The 17469-nt window shown below is 40.5% G+C and overlaps 1 protein-coding gene across 10 annotated transcripts in view; it reads right to left on the reverse strand.

Moving 5' to 3' along the window:
• The window catches only part of myo9aa (myosin IXAa), a 104370-nt gene extending 87401 nt beyond the window's left edge, over window positions 1-16969 (reverse strand). For all 10 annotated transcript variants that reach the window (XM_035651739.1, XM_035651740.1, XM_035651742.1 and 7 more), the window contains exon 1: window positions 16907-16969. The gene's annotated coding sequence lies outside the window, so the exon portion shown is untranslated. The remainder of the gene's footprint in view (window positions 1-16906) is intronic.
• Between the last annotated feature and the right edge of the window lie 500 nt (window positions 16970-17469).

A 17469-nucleotide genomic window follows, 5' to 3' on the forward strand; every position in this document is an offset into this window, starting at 1 on the left:
TAACTTACTGAAGAATGTGCTTTGATTTGTCATATATATATATATATATATTATATATATAGTATATACTATATATATATACACACTGAAAGTGTTAGCAAGAAAAAATTAAACAACGACTCTGGCATTTCCAGTGAAGAACTTGCTGTCGTGTAAGTGTGGAGCCTACAAAGACCATGTTGACAGGCGTGCGTGTAAACTCTGGTAGCACTGTATGCAAAAATAAGTCAATGCAGATCAGTAGCAGATATAAGAAGGACAACGCCATAGAACGTCGATCTGACAGGGATGGGGTGATTCTGGCATGCAAGTTTGGTCCACGTATGCAGTATAGAGAAAAATCCCACCAGATATGATGGATCCTTCATCTGTTAAACTGAAGTAATTAAAGAGTGAATAAATAAATGAAGAGAGAAACAGAAACAACCTACTGTATGCACTCTTCAAAGCTATAAAAGTAAATCTTTACATTCAAAGAAGAACTGCACAATTAATGCTGCCTTTCTGTATTTCTGTCTGTGTTTATGTTGGCCTGGGTTGACTGATCCGTACAGTGTGAGCATAAAAGTTGCAGGTTCACACTTAAGCAGTCACTTTTAGCCTGGTTTAGATGTAGCTTTTATGTGCCACAATGAGAATTACCATTTTATATTTTGTTATCAACAGAAAAAGAAAAATACAACGATAAGAAGAACTAAATTGTGCGTTATACACTGAGGCACGAGGAGCCGGAGTAGACTTATGGGTCTGTTTTTCCCACTACATGTTGGCTGACATGCACAATTTCTTTGATTTAGCATTCCCTCATTGCTTTGGCAGTTTAGTGAAGACACAAAAAACTACCTGAAAGTCGAGCATAGATGCAGGTTGCGTTCACATGTTAACAGTATTTTCAGATGTATCCACTGGACATTACTTTATAGTCTGCAGAATAAGTTCAACATATAATATGTTCAACAAACACACACACACACAATTACAGGTCACCACTCCTTGGCCCCCAAATGTATCAATGTGTAACACAACTCTCCCTCTGCAGTGTCCCACAAAAATAGTTCACCTTCAGCCTGGAGGCAACACTGTAGCTCACCTTGACCTCGTCAAGCAAAGAGCTACACTTCTCCGGCTTGTTTGGACTCCCTGTACAGGCTAATGGAGTAACAATAGTTGCTAATTAGTTAATTGGTTGATTGTCAGAAAATGAATTATCAATAATGATCGATCAGTTTCTCAAATGTGACGATTTGCAGCTTATAGGTCTGGTCACACCAGCATTTAAAGGCATAACTTTGCGACAAAATCAATGAATTCCAGTGGAATCAAAGAGCTTAGTGGATTTTCATGCTTCCTAACGGTCAGTTAACACGCCTGTTAGCTCAGACAGCCTCTTCTTTAAAACCTTTCATAAAATGAAACGATGTACAACCCTGAAAACACATGTGTAAACGTCACATTACAGAGAATAATGTTAGCTATTGTGATTGACTAGCGTTTGCATGTTCCAGCTGGCTAGCGTGTTAGCAGTTAGCTGGTCAGTAGTAGTCTACCAATGAAAGAAAAAGTGAAACAATAATCAACAAATGAATTTATGATAAAACTAATTGTTAGTTGCAGAGTCAACACAGCCTGCACAAATAGCAGAAAGACGAAGCTCTAACAGTTGCAGTCTTACAGTATATGTGACAATGTTACAGAAGCATACAACCCATTTTTGGGTCACACCGATGAGCGAATGGTTGACAGAGGTTAACTTTCTTTCTAGACTGCGGTAAATTGACTGTAACATGAGGATATGGCACAGCAGCCTACTGTAACTTCTCCCTGTATTTAACTCACTGGTGAATGACCATGTTTGACGCTAATTTGGGTCAATGGAAAACAAGGAGCGCAGGATGCCAACACTGCAGTCAGCATCTTTAACATTTTGGTTTTTGGGGTTTTGTTAAAATTGCAGTTAATACATGCAAATGCTTCCTCAAAGCTCACATGTGTAGACTGCACTCACTGCTCCAGAACCTGGGCTTTATTTTTTTGGAACGACAGCACCGGTGGATTTGCTAACACAGAAAATATTTTCTCCGAGCACCTTATTAGTGCTGCGAGTGTCAAAACAGCTCTACTTCTTCAGATGAATGAAAACAATAATTATTTATGAATTTTGCCATAAATTTAACTGAAAAACAGAAACACCCGAGCCATTTCTTGGGATCAGCATTGAGGCAAACTCAGGAATGTTTTGATGGATCGGCTAAAATAAACCCAATCAAAACCTGATTCTCTCTTTACTCTACTTTGTTTATTCCACCTCTCTCCTTTATGACAGCGTGTGTCAGTGCTGCGAGCTATTCACTGCACATAGGAGTGAAAATTAGAGCGTGTGAATGTGAAAGATTATTTGGTCACACCAGTGTGAGTGACACCTAGGATTAGCTACAATAAAAAAGAATATCTAAAGGGATCTGTATCAAGATGGTTTGTTTATGGTTTAAATATATCATTAGCATTTTTTTTACTCATATTGATATTTGTAGTAGATCAAAAATCCAGCATTTGTCAGGCTCTGATATCATATCAATGATTTCAGCTGATTAACTTCATAGTTTTGATCCAGGACAGAGATGAAAGCAGTTAAAAGATGTTATGCTGCCTTTTGTATTTCTAAACAGATACCGAAGGACTTGAATCGGGATCGGGCCATTTGACCCGGACATCCCTAAACAAACTGAAATCTAGCCAAGTTCCCAATCCACAAGGAACATCCCAAGATAAATGTGTAGGGTCATAATTAAAAAGAATACTGGATATTTTTTGAAAATATCTTCCATTAAACAGGCTGAAAAGCAAAAATCTTTGGTTTTAATGCTCCACACTAAAGCCAGAACCACAAATGTTTGATGCTTGTGGATGCTTCAGATGGGCCCTAATGAGGCGGCTGGGAAAAGAAACATAATAAAACGGCTTCTTGCATATAAAACCAGACGAACCTAAAACAATTAGAACAGCATTACTTGAAAACAAATACATCAATAAACCCTTAATATCTAGTTCAGCTAGATTTACCTGATGACCCATTAGAGAAGAATGAGTCAAGGTGCATTTAAAGGGAGTGGAAGTAAACGGTTTCCCTCCTGAATTAACTGAAGGCCCAGAAGAAAGAGATGTTTTTATTTCTCATGCACTGACAGCAATATGGTTTCCGGGCTCGCAGTGAAACACAGCCTTACACACTTTACTACCTCTAAAGTATGCTGTGCACTCACTCACACGACTCTCAAGTCTCGCTGTCTGTCTCTGTAACTACTAATGACTAGGAAGTGGCGGCTGGGGTGTGGAACATGAGCTCTGACCGAAATATTCAGAGAGCCAGCAAGGGTGAGAAAAAAGAGTGAACCGAGAAAGGACAGAGACTTCGCAGATAGAGAGAGTGAATTGGGAAAATGAAAGAGATACAGAGACAGAAACAGAGACAGACACAGAGAGAGAGAGAAAGAGAGAGACAAGAGGACGTTGGTTTCCTGAAATCTGAGCTGTGGGAAAATGAGAGAGAGAGCGGAAGAAAAGGAAGGAGAGCGAGAAATGAAAGAGGAATACTAAGAGATGACCTGTCTGTTACTGTACTGGGACTCATTAGTGATACCATTTGTCCAACAGACAGTTTATTCAATTTCAACGACAATCTCTGCCCTCAGAGCGGTTTACTAACAGTTTAGGTCAGGAAACACACAGCAGATGCTACAATCATAATCTATCACAATCTAAGTTTACTTCAATGCAAACAAACATTACCTTATGTCAGAGGAAGTGTCATTGATCAGCTTATTAATGTATAATCCAAACACATTTGTAGTCAAACCCTGTTTCTAAGAGAAAAGCATCTTTCCGTGATTTTACAAAGGAAGCACACTAGTGATGTTGCATGGTATGGATCACAAGCAAGGCTGAAATGATCAATTAATAGTTTAGTCAATTTGCTACTTCCTGCCTCTGGAAGTAAGGAGTTTCTGCTATTTTCTTTTACACATTACATCGTAAATATCTTACTATTATACCAACAGTTGTCAAACATAACAACCTATTTGAAGACGTCATCTTGGGACGTTTGGGCTTGTGATGGACATTTTCCACTATTTCAAGCAATAATTCCCCAATAATATGTGCTTTACATCACAGTTAACCATTTATCAGACCGTGCTCCTCTGTTTTAGATTGCTGGATGTAGTTTTCCATTCGTTTCGGTACATGAAAATCAACTGGCACGCTCTCTGGGTTCATCTCAGTGAACAACAAGGCTGCATTTTATTCAGTGTCACATTGTTGCATGGAAATACAGTCTGCATTACATTATCAAGTCAAGCACCATTCAAGAGTCTACTGCTTGATATTCAAACCATACAGGACTGAAACACAAATCAATTATACAGCATGCATTTGGAAATGGTCAACAAAAATGTAAAGCACACAGAATTTGTAGCCCAGGAGCTAAAACTTTCAAAAACACTGGTATGGTCCTTAAAATTCTTATTATTTTGCTTTATTTAGCTTTTTTTTATATATATTTTTGGGTTTTAGACATAAGGAAAGGGACAAAATAATTGTGGATAGCTTCAGGAAATGTGTGTTCACTGCCCCATAAACAAACAAACAATTTCCCAAACCAGGAAATCATTAAAAAAGTGAAAGAGGAAACAAAGAAACGTTTCATCACTTTGAGTAATAAAAAATCAATCAGTTATTAAACTACAATACGTCTTCATGAACTTTGGGTTACAAGAACAGTGTTTGCAAGACACCTGAGTCAGTGAGGCCGGGGCCGGGGCAGGAACAAGTCCACGCTGGAGTTACTGTCCACACCGTAATTAAAAATGACTGAAGGCCTCTTAGGCCCGTCTGTGCACACAGCAGAGGATAACTGTGGCTGGTCATTCTGAATGAAGCGCTCGGCCTACACTAACTCCCTCCACATTCCACCGGCTGAACATCAACAGGTGACACCGCTGACATGAAAATATGCCACTGGGGGCACAGTCGTGCGTGTGTGCGCTAATTTTGTTGTGCAGGACCTGTTATTGTTATTGCCAAAAGTGAAGAGTGGAAGGAGAACGCAGAGGAAGGAAATTAATACAGAGAACAGAGCAGAAGTTCCAAGGACAACAGTGAATACATTGCATGCTACCGTGTGCTCTGTTATCTCTAACTCATGTTGTGTCCTTTTTAAGTGTTTTCACTGACCCTGTATTCTAACATTATAAGCCTTCACGGAAAATAAATATTGTAGCAAATGTTGGTAATCCAACCAGTAAGCTTCAGTGGAAATACAGGTTCAGACCGAAACTACAAGGTTAAGTCAAAAAGCTCTTAAATGACTGCAGGATTAATTCTAATGGACCCTCATTAAAAAGGGAGGCTGTGAGAATTGGGAACATGGTTTCATCCACACTCACAGGTTAAAGTTTCTAGTAAACCTTTTATGTCAGTGGTGATGAGCAGTTCCCATATTCAGTTAACTTGTAGTCTGAAGATTCAATGTGGTAAATCCATTTAAGTTAATGATGACTATAATCAAAGACTCCTCACAACTAAATCGAACTGTGTTACAGGCTGCTGTAAAGAATGGCTATTTAAAAAAATAATACAACTGAGAGCTTGTATGAAAGAGCACCAGAAACAGTGGGAGTCAACAGCACCACTCCTCTGCTGTCGCCATGGAGAATTCCACTTCCTGTGTCCACTCCCAGGACAATGACAGCAGCTTTGGGTGAGACAGGAAGTGCAGCTCAGGGGGGCTTCAACATAACAACACCATCATGGCATTGTTAGCACATTTCTATCTCACCTTCTACTAAAAGATGCTTCTAATGTCATATTGGAGTTTAAGTTTCTGGGGTGGGTAAAGCGGTTTTATTTTTCTCCTTGATGGAAAGAAAAAACCCACATTAGTATAATTTATAAACTCTGTCAGATACAGAAACTGTGACAAAGGAGTGTTGGAGGAAATTGGCATTCAAGACTTCATATCCAGCCAAATTTGAGGGCAAACAATGAAGTCAAACTTTGAACCACAATTGAAACACAGCGCAATATGGCGCCGCATACAAGTTTGTAAGTATTCCATTGCAGCGTTGTTTACGTTCACTTCTCAACATAAACAGCTGGGGGCCGAACATTAAGGATCCTAAACCCAAACAACAGGAACAATAAAGGGCCGTGCTAAACGAGTGACAAAGCCTGTTTTAGACCATGCAATGCAGGGAGAAAAAAGAAGTGTTGAAGGAGATTTCAACAATGCAACACAACCAGTCATGTGACATTTTAGACAACCTCAGACACAGTGGGGACCAGTGTAATACTCATCAGTGTGCAGGACACCTTGTTTTACCATTAATGTTCTTTTGTTGAACCTAAAATAACCCACAAACATCCAATAAAAACAGCCAAATGATCTGGCTGTCAAAGGATACATGAGATGATTATTTTGAGCTTTTCCTGTTTCGAGGGTCAAGACGAGCTAAATGAGACGGCTGATCTTGAAACACCTGCTTCAAAACCTGTTGCCTGTCTCCAACTCTCGATTGCTGGTGCGTTCTTAACACTTTTGTCTTCTATAACTCTGCTGTTTCCTTTTTAACCAGCTTTTACTCTGGCTAAAGCAATGTGTAAGCTAACTTCTGTCCTATTCACGGTGGGCTAAATCTCTTTGGAGATCATCAGATCATTTACCCCGTGAATTCTCTCGCTATTAAACAAAGGGAAGTGTCTACATACGGATACGTACGGCCCAATGATGTCTAGCAGAGGCAGAGAGCGGTTCAGTATTAGTCAAAGCCATAAAACTAAACAAGTGTGAGCTACTGATTTAATGGTTAACTGTTATCAGAAGCCAGTGGTGTGTAGAGTTCAAGACAATAGCTGATTATAATATAACTACAACACAATTACATGTAATAATTACAGACATCAAAGCATTTTCCAATTAAATCTGAGTGACATTAAGGGAAACCCTTTCTCATTTTAAAACATACTCCACACACTTACTTTAAGTGCATTTCATGAGGCATTGTGTGTGTTTCTGTTTCACTGAGGACCTTTCTTTGTTCCCCTTCACTCAATCCCCTATAATTGCCTGAATTGGGGTTTAATTAAGCTACTGTAGGTGGAGCAATTGGTGTACCGTGTATGACTGCAGAGCATTGGTGTAAAATGAGTCTAAAACAAGGCCCTTGCTCTTGGACTGACCTCACATTTACATTTTATTGTTTTAGAGAGTGGAAAAATGTTTTTCCTTTCAGACTCCAGCTCTAGCTCTGGAAATATCAATATGACGCTGCACGGTCTACATTTGGCCGGCGTAATAGGAAAAGTACACCACCACCCCGCAATAAAAGAGGCCGGCAAACCAAAGGCACATCATCAACAGCTGTTGTTTTAAAGGCATAATAACGTGTTAAGGTTTAATGGTTCTCTCTAAGATCATATCCAGAATCTGCACATTTTGACTTAGATTTTCTAAAATTTTACAAAACAGTTAATTAAATCAACATGGACGTTTTGAGCGTTTGAACCGTACTGAATTCGAACTGTGTCAACCTTATCGACACGCATAACCGCAGCTAAAAAGAAGGATCACACTTAAATTGCAGTGAAACAACTTTATGACACGTACGTAGAAAGCAAGGTGGCATAAACTGACTGATATGAATCATAAAGTAAAAGGCACTAGAAAGTAGAGCCGATATATCCGTATCGGCGTATGTGCCAGCCAATAAATGATAAGGCATAAAAGTACAGAAATGCCGAAGATTTGTCAGATGGAATATCAGCCGATTATCTGAATTTTTTACTCTCATACATCAAAATCCATATCAGGCTAAGACTTTCTATATTAGTTGGGTTATACTGAAAACTTTATTAACAATTAACTGGTCAAAATGAACTGTAGGCAGCAGTTGTGAAAAAGCAGAGAGGGGAGATGAAAGAAGAAGAGGGAGGAGAAGAAGAGGAAGACGCTGAAGGACTAGGAGGTATCATTGACCCAGATTATGCACACTCCATTTCCCCCTCAGAAAGGGAGTCTGTTGGGCAAAACGGACCCATTCAACTGCCCCTGGCCCGGGGGGAAGACAGCGCTAAGGAGCAGCCAGAACACTAACATGTTTCCCCCAGAAACATTCAACATGTAGAAAAACAACTTCAACTACAGAAGAAAGGCTAAAATGTAAGACCTAAAACACCATATACATACCCAAGGCCCAGTATCCATACAGCGGGATGAGTAACACAGCTTGTCTGCAAACACACACTCGCACAGTAAAGAGAGGCTGCGAGTGCCAGAACGATTCATCTCGTCTTTCATAGCTGGGTGGAGACGAGCAGTAATGTCTGTAGCAGCTCAAACAGCTCAGTGCCAAGACGCCTTTAACTCACAGTGATGAACACAGATGTCCTCTAATGTGCACAAAGAGAGCAACACTGTTTCCTATTGTGGATACCTGCAATGAGGTCAAGCGTGCAGACAAAAGCATTAAAAAAAAGTTCCTTTTCAACCTTAGGGCACGTATACAGGCTCGTCATCTTCATGGTCAATTAGCTGCAGTGAATTTGATCAAATTAGCTGCCACAGGTTTCTTCTGTGAAGCGTTGCATAACGATACAGAAGAGGTTTCTTCCTTAAGGCCATTTAACACCTACATTAAGAGCTATTTCAAAGACATCACTATGAATCATGGAATGCATGAGTGGGCATCAGTGATCAAAGGAAAATGTCAGAATTCAATATATCAGATTTTGGCAGTGCAAAAAGTACACTCGTGGACACGTTCGCAAGTCAGAACGTATTAAAGGTCGTAGCGCTGAACTCGCATCAAGTTTAACAAACCCAACACACAAAATCAACATATCTGACATCCATGTGTGATACAGTGCAGTCAGCTGTCTAATGCGGTTTAGGACAGGAGTGCATTTCAAAGGCCTGTTTTTAAATGTAAATCATGATAAACAGAAGACGTCTTCACACTTAAGATGTCCATTAAAACAGAAAAGATCTGATTAAAAAACAAATATAGGGTCATCTTTATATATGGTGCATGTCATTATATATAAATATATTTTTATTAACTCTTACTTTTTGTTGGATTTAAGTTTCATTTGTTAGGGTTTTTTTTATGAAAATGATGTGTTTTGTCCCTGAGAGAGAATAAAACACTTTTGTAATTTGAGAATCTTCCATCCAAATGATTTAGGCAGCAGAAACAGTGCATGCCTTCACCAGCTGATAGTAATGACAGGTCATCATGTCTAACTCGGGGTCTGAATGTTCAGCATTATTTTAAGCACATCTGTTTAGCGTATTAGGAAAAAACATGACCTGTAATTACAGGGAAGCGTTACAGTGGCTCTCGCCGTCTTTTCTGAGGATGGGGGACGACTGCTGTCTCTCTGCCTTCAGCCGACCGCAGGCCTTTTGAAATCTGAGCCTGGTGGTGCAGTCAGCGCCGCAGTCGACAGGGAGACAGAAAGAGCTGCAGCGTGATGATAACGCAAGTTTGGGTTGCAGGCTTCGAGGAGATGACGGAAGATGTTGGCCAGAATCTCTACAGAGGCTAAATTAATGTTATGACCTCGTAATTTATTGCACACCCAGAGCTTGTGGAGTGATGATGCGGGGCGACATTTGGTAAACTTCTGGTTAAAAAGAAATAAACAAGACTTTCTAGGTTAGAGGAAAATTCCATCCTCAGATACCCTTTCACTTACTCATTATTAATCTGTGATTTTCACGTGCTGTAGGATAAATTCTGCGAGGAAACACTGGACTTTTGCTATATCCACATCCCTTAAACACATCTCACCTATTTCTCCCTTCAGTTTGAGACTTCCTTCATTTCCCAGAATGCCCTTTGACAACCTCAAACATGCATGGTCTTGTTTTATTTAGTAAGGCTTCATGTGTTTGTGCAGACAGCAATAACAATAGCAATAGAAAACAAGGACCAAGAGTTTCTTGGAACAGAAAGAAAGGTTTTACTGAAAATGCAATGTTTTGTGCATTGCATTCTGGTCTACTGAGGAAACAAACATAACAAACAGATATCTCTTTATACTCTACTGTGATCACTAAACATTGGTGCAAAATGATCCATTACTCTTTGATTCTTCTGGATGACAAACAATAACTGATGTTTACCCTTGTGTTAGGTTGCTTAAAATCATCAGACTCCATCATAGCTGTGCTGGAAGTATCTCAACATGACATCAGCTGGAGACATTTGATTTATTATCAGCAGGAAGGAAAAATATCATTCAAAAAGGTGGACCCAGGAATTCAAGGGCAGTTTTAGGGGTTTTCCCTAATGGACTGATTGATCGATCGATAAAAAGAAGTTTAAAATACAAGGTAGCACTTCCTGATTTCTTACTTTGTCCACATAACATTAAAAAATCCAGAGATATTCAATTTACGATGACACGAAACAAAAGAAAAGCAACACATTGCCATGTTTTAGCTAGATGCCGCAAACACTCTTAAGCAGCAGTTCTCAACCTTTTTGGTGTTAAGGACCCACAAATTGATACACATCAGCCCACGGACCTGAAATGTAAAAAGATGTTGTCTCAGGAATCCTCATCTGATAAGATTAAATTATTCCATAACTGTACATACTGAGAATATGAAACCTATGAATAGAACAGCCATTTTTACACATTCTCTCATTGGGACCCCCTCAAGAACCCTTGGGGTCCCTGGATCCCAGGTTGAAACCCACTGCTCTAAAAGAACCTCATGCTTTTATATACTTATTTCACCAAAAGAGACCACAGAGAATCAGCATCGAGAACAAAACTACTTAGTCCACTCTCTGAGAACAATACTTCATTCTCTCAGTTGAGAAGGTCAGAACAGTCAAGCCCTCCATCTGAACTCTTATTAAGCTCACACTGGCTTGGACTCTCCATCCCTAGCTCGGACTTTGGGGGGAAACTCATTACAGTTGGCATTTGGAGTCCACTCTCATAGCTCACCTGCTCTGTAGAGCAGCTCAGCCAGCATGACATGTAGAGCAAAAATATTTGCTAAGCTCAGACAGCTTCACTGTTAAGTGGGCTCTTTCAGGCCGAGTGGAGGACTCAGACTTTGCGGAGACAATAGGGACCCTCTAATCGTCTCCAGGGTGTCTGACTATAATCGTTCAACCGGACTACTAAGTCACTGCGGTGAATGGCCGCTCTGAAATGCATCAGTGGGTAATCAGGAGGGATGCAGGTGGGAGCCAAAGTAAAAGGACAGGGATGTTAAACTGAACACTGTGGCACAACAAGACTCAGTGGAGAGTCAGTGGAGGGGCATGTACCATTCTTTCATTTAATGACACAACAATGACTTCTTTAAGAACTACTGCTTGTCGTATGAGAGAGAGAGAAGAGAGGGAGAGAGAGAAGAGAGAGAAGAGAGAGAAGAGGAGAGAGAGAGAGAGAGAGAGAGAGAGAGAGAAGTATTATATTTATGCAGCTTCAAAGCACATCTGCCATTAGGACAACACCTATTCCCTCTAATACACCACGTATCTCTTGTTAACTGCTGTCACTTATTACAAAAAGAAAAAACCCAGAGAGTGACAAAGCTGACTTATTAGTTATTATTTAGTTAATGTGATACACAAAAGTTTCATGGGGAGCATCGTGGGTTCTTTAAAACCAAGTAAACGTTGAAAAATGCCTTTTCTCTCTCTGTTAATGCCAAGATTTGCACCTGGATCCAGATCCATAACGCATCACTTGTTCCTTGGCTCAAGGGTAAACTTTCCTACCAAAGTTTCAACAAAATCTCGTAACAAAGTTTAGAGATATTCTGATAACTTACAGAGAAATAAAGAGACCAAAATCTCAACAGCAAAATCTGACACATCAGGAATTTCAAAGTATCAAACATGTTTAAATGACGTAAGAGTTTCCCTGTCGTCTACAACAAATATAAAAGAAATTCCAACGATTGACACAAAGTTATTGTAACAGCCAGAGAACAGCGCACATTTCCACCACTACACGCCTGACCATAATTGCCAGAGTTAAGGTTTAAGACTTAAGAATACTCTCTAAAGTAGCCCTCTATCATCTGCTCATTTACTACACTGATAACTACAGTAAAGATTAGACACGAGAAGCATTCCAGCTATCAGTGAGTGTCTCAGGCTGCATGTGAAATCCACCTTATCACAGCCTGTTTGTTGTCAGTTACCCACAACTATCTCCGCTCTTCCTCCCCTCTTGCCTCATTCTGACAGTGCACAGACTACTGTAAAATGACAGAATCACAGATAACAGCGGCGGTGTAGAGACGAAACTCTACACTTTCTATATTTTCAGAATATCTAGTCTTTTATGCACATTTTAGATGAAACAGACAATGTTTTGAAAACTTCTGTTCGAAATATAACTTAAATGCCATAAAGAAAAAAACGAATGGCCCTTGTACTCCTAACGTCGGTGAGGAATCTGTTCACAGGCACATCCGATCCTTTAATTCCAGACCTGACCTCTCTTCTCTTCAAATATCTTAACTTCAAGGAAAGTACAAATAAAGTTATTCGCGGGTGTTTCACATCAGATTGATTTATTGGCCTTTCAAATAAAACGTATTTTCTCTTGAAATTCAGTAAAGTCACTACTAAAAAGTTATATACAAACTGAATTTCGAACTAATCAGTGCTATTCACCGCTGCAATCAATGTCTTCATATTAAATTACATTCGGATAATAATGATTGCTCTTTTGTAAAAGTAATACAGAAACAGCAGCTAACTATGACTCATATGACTGGTTAGAAACTACAATATTTGGTTAGGTCAAGCTTTTCATGTCATGATATAATTTTTGGTTTTGTACTCAATATGATAAAGATACAACTACAAACATTATCATCTTCCAAAGAGAACGCTTTACCATCTCTTCTTCCTGTCCTCCTGACTAGCCTGCATGCCAGAAATCACAAAATTTCCTGAAGGTTTTAAGACTAGCACTGAGTGGGTGCACTTGCATGAATATGTTAATATGATATCAAGCCAATGCAGCAATATGAAGGCTTCTTTCAAGCCAATCATACATTTCACTGACAGTTAAAGTGGTTTCATGGCAGCACTGCTCTGCAAATGGTCAGTATTGTGTACCATTACACAACAGCACATACCTGGGGATTAACCATAGGCCCTGTCCTGTCTGTACCGTAAGACTGCAGGGGGCTAGTAGCTATTGTCACAGCTGTGCCACAACACACACAAAAAAATCAGCAAATCAATTAGTGCTCCGCTGCCAAAAACCCTGCAGCGTTGAGGCCACTGGCATCTGTCAGTTAACCTGTAGGTGTCATCGTGCAAAGATTCTACTTCTAATACCTCCGCACCTTGACTAGAATATCATTTGGAAAACGGGGACGTCTATGAGCACGTTTACGCTGCGGCACTGTCACATGAAACATTCATCCTCCACTAACTAGTAGTTTCTACATGGCCATCCAAGCCACTAACCATCCACTTCCTGACACCAAAAGACAAATTAGGATGCAAGAGAGCATCCATATCCACATTTAACTTCATCTTTTAATTAAGTCCTTCCGAATCGTGGAATCACATAATTATTCAGAGGCGGTTTATAAAAGCTGTACAGTAGGAAAAAGAAACTCCAAGCTCTTAATGCTTTCTTTGCATGATATTCAACTTTCTTGTGATTTTTGTGAAGTTTGACCAAAAAAAACAGTTTCTGTGTCCAAAACATGGAGGATGGAATTTAATTTAAGGAGATAAGATCAGTATTGTTTGTTCTGTTGACTCCATTTGCCATTTTATGGGACGAATTAAAAAGTTAAGCTCATTTCACATAAACAAAATTGCAAAGAACAACACAATGCGCTTTCTTCTCTCAGTCTCACTCCTGCTACTGTTAGCAATAGTGAGTTAATGAGGGGAAATGCAAAACGCGGGGAAGCTGAGCCTTTGAGGCCAAAGCCTCGCTCATATAATGGCCTACTAAAGAAAGGGGAGCTTTGTTCGGTGCAACACAAGCAGGTTCCTCTTTAATGACTTCATGTGCATGCTGGTCACTTACGCCATACAACACTTTTTCAGGACATCCCTTCATGTGAGGTTGCAGCACGTGATTTGTTGTTCTCCCCCGAAAAACAAGCTGAGATTCGGTTGAGCAGGTAACACCTTGACGGGCTGCGGGAGGGGGGGGGCTGGACGATGGGGTCATTCCCATTTTTAGATTATGTTAGCGACTGTAGGAACAGCGCGCACAGGAGCTCACAGGAGCTGCTGTGGATGTAGTCAGAGTCAGAGCACTGAGGGTAGTTACCTCAATTATCAAGAGAACAAAACTGCATGTTTGAAGAGCCACTGCACTTTTCAAACACTGTATTTATGTTTTTAAAGAACAATGAAATGTTTTCTGGGATAAAGGCCCTGGTAAGTGTTTCTTCCTTCTTCCCAAGGCTGCAATTTAACAGAAACAACAACTACGTAGGCTGAACAGCACAGTTACAGACCCTTGGTATTAGGAGTCAAAGCATGGTGAACTTAAAGCTGCTTTTTACTTCCCTGTGTCAGTTAAAACAGTAGAAATAGCAGCTTATAGCAGCATTGTGTTCACGATTGATTATAACTTCCAATAAAATGTACAGCTGATATTTTGGCTCTGGTTATTTCGGATAAAACTGTCCTACTTTAAAATCACTGTAGCAGTTATAACTATTTTTATCTTATCCAAAAAAATAAGAGGGGTTGGATATAGAGACAGAGTTATTTTACTGCTCATGTATATTTCATGACAGGAGGGTTAAAAACTGCAGAGTGGAAGTTGCTCTTTCTCCCTCCATGATGCCTCAGCTGATCTACATCTAAAATCTGCTGCAGTATGACACAGAAGAGGTTGTCCTCTCAGGCCCAGGACTGTATCCCCTGATGTCTCTTTTTAAACCAAAGAATCTTATAAATATTCATCCTTCTTTAACTGTGACTGATTAACAGGAAGTTAATGGCCACAGTTGGCAGATGTGTGAATTTGTATGAACTCAAATTGGACACAAATAAGAAGACTGGACCAACTTGAGGCCTCCCCTCCTCAGGTCTGACAGGATGTACAAGGTGACAAAACCTGAAGTCAGTAATTGTTTCCCTGAGGGAACACTGACCTAAAAGTTTGAGATTTCCCGACATGCGCACCTTCATTAAACATAACACGCCATTACAGTATTCAAAGTAGAATTAGAAAGGCGGATCGTCTCATTCCAAAACCTCCTACTGCCACACAGACTCCTGCAAACATCCCTACAACCTTTCAAACCACAGCTTCAGTCTTTTCAGGCGGTGTCGGTGATATCTCTGAACGCAGACACAGCTCTCTCCGATGTGATACAGACTGAGGCCGGTCTTTTAGAAATAGCGAGACAGCGGGGGCCTGTGGGGGTGTCAGATGTCGACGGGGACCAGTTGCCGGAGTCTCGGGCCTGGGCTGCCTCTCATTGCTTCACAGCAGCTGCGTCTTCTCAGACCTCACATTCCTGCAGGACAGGCCCACTTTACTCTCATCACCTGTGCTGATCTGAGGGCCGGGGCGAGCTCTCAGGGGGGAACCTCACAGCTCCTTGAATTAAAGTCATTTCCTTTATCTTTTTGCAGTCGTGAAAGGATACAGGGATCTTAAAAAGTACAGCTTTACTAAAGGTGTCCTAACTTATAGGACAGAAAGTTGGACACAGAGAAGCAGTACGATAGGAAGTTATTCAGCTCTAACAATCACAGAAAACCTGGGACACAAATACAGCGATGGGACCATGAATGCATCGTCCAGCATGCTCCCAATCTCCTTCTCCTTACTCTATAATAATAAAAGCATTAGATAATAAACAAGGTACTGTAACTATAAACCTCACCATTAAGCAGTAAAACACAATGTAGGATACAATACAAATCTTAAAAAGGTACAATAAAGGCTCCTTGCACAGAATCTGGTGTTGTTGAGTTTTCCTGAAGTCGATTCTCTGTCCACTGAGGCCGAGATGTACACCCATGATTCAGCAGCTTCTTTACCCCATTAGACCTCCCCGTACAATTACAGCTGCTTTGCAGTCTTCATTGCCCTCGCTGCATTATAAGCTGTACTGTCTGACCTCCACTAAATAATACATGTGAACATTTACCCCACCCTACTGCAGCCAAACGCTCAAAAAAACCGCACACAACTTCTCCCGAATCCTTAAACAACATTTATGTTTAAAATGAATTACTGATGTCTGTTCTGGACACTGGGTTTCCTTTCATTTATGCTGCATCATCCTATATGAATTCTCAGCTTTTTAGATGCCTTGTTTCTTTTAATGTAGAACATCAATCTGCCCATGAACTACACACTAAAATCTGACACGTTTACATCCTATAAATGCTTCTTAGTGTGTCATCCCTCACAAATAAATGAATAAAATTAAGTAAAACCAAGGATTCTTTTTTTTTTTACAGGGCTGTGGTCCTTCAGTGTCACATTTCATAAGGATAATATTGGTGGCTTTAGAAGTAGAATAAGCAGTCTGTAGCTGCACTGTGAAATGTCAATGAGCAGCAACTTTTTACACACACACACACACACACACACATACCTCTGATTGTCACTATTCATTCAACAAAAGCACCACACACACACACACACACCTTTTAAAAGCATGGCAACTGGAAACAAAAAACTCATCTTGCAACTTTCTTGATTCACTGCTGCTTCCAGTCCAAAAAAGCTCCCTCTTCCCAGAGTGCAGCAGACCACAGACACCACAGGGTCCAACAAACCCAAACATCACTCACACACACACACACACACACACACACACACACACCACACAACACACACACACAAATTACACGCGTACACTTACCTCCAGACGTGCACGCCTGAAGTAAAGTGGGACTCAAGTTTGTCGTCTGTTTCCTAGAGTGGGCATGCAGATGCCACACAGCACACTCCACACAACTCAACAACACTCTTCTTCTCTCTCTCTCTCGTCTCCTATCACACACACACACTCCTCTCTCCATCTCTCTCTTTCTCTCTTCTCTATCTATCACAACACACACACCTTGTAGCCAGACAAAATGCCTAAGTCTCTATTTAATTCCTTGCATTCCCACTGATTTAATTTTGTTTCGCTCCTTTCTGTTCCGCCGCTCGCCTCCGGACAACTCCTCCGAAATTCAAGTCCTGGCGCAGAATATTTGCGCATTTATATTTCTTTTTTATCGTGCGTGTTTCGCCGTTTGAATGTAATTAATATAATAAAAACAGCAGTCCTTCGCAGCTCGGTGAACGGCCTGAAAAACTTCCCTTACTTTGCCTTGCTAATCAGTGCGGCAAACCGCTGTGGGACGCCGCATCCGGGGCGGCGTCTACGCTGCTCATGGGCGGGGACATAGCCAGAGAAGGGGCGAGGCCCACTCTGGG

Source organism: Morone saxatilis, unplaced genomic scaffold (genome assembly GCF_004916995.1).
Source record: "Morone saxatilis isolate NCDOM2014 unplaced genomic scaffold, NCSU_SB_2.0 Contig11, whole genome shotgun sequence".
NCBI lineage: Eukaryota > Metazoa > Chordata > Actinopteri > Moronidae > Morone > Morone saxatilis.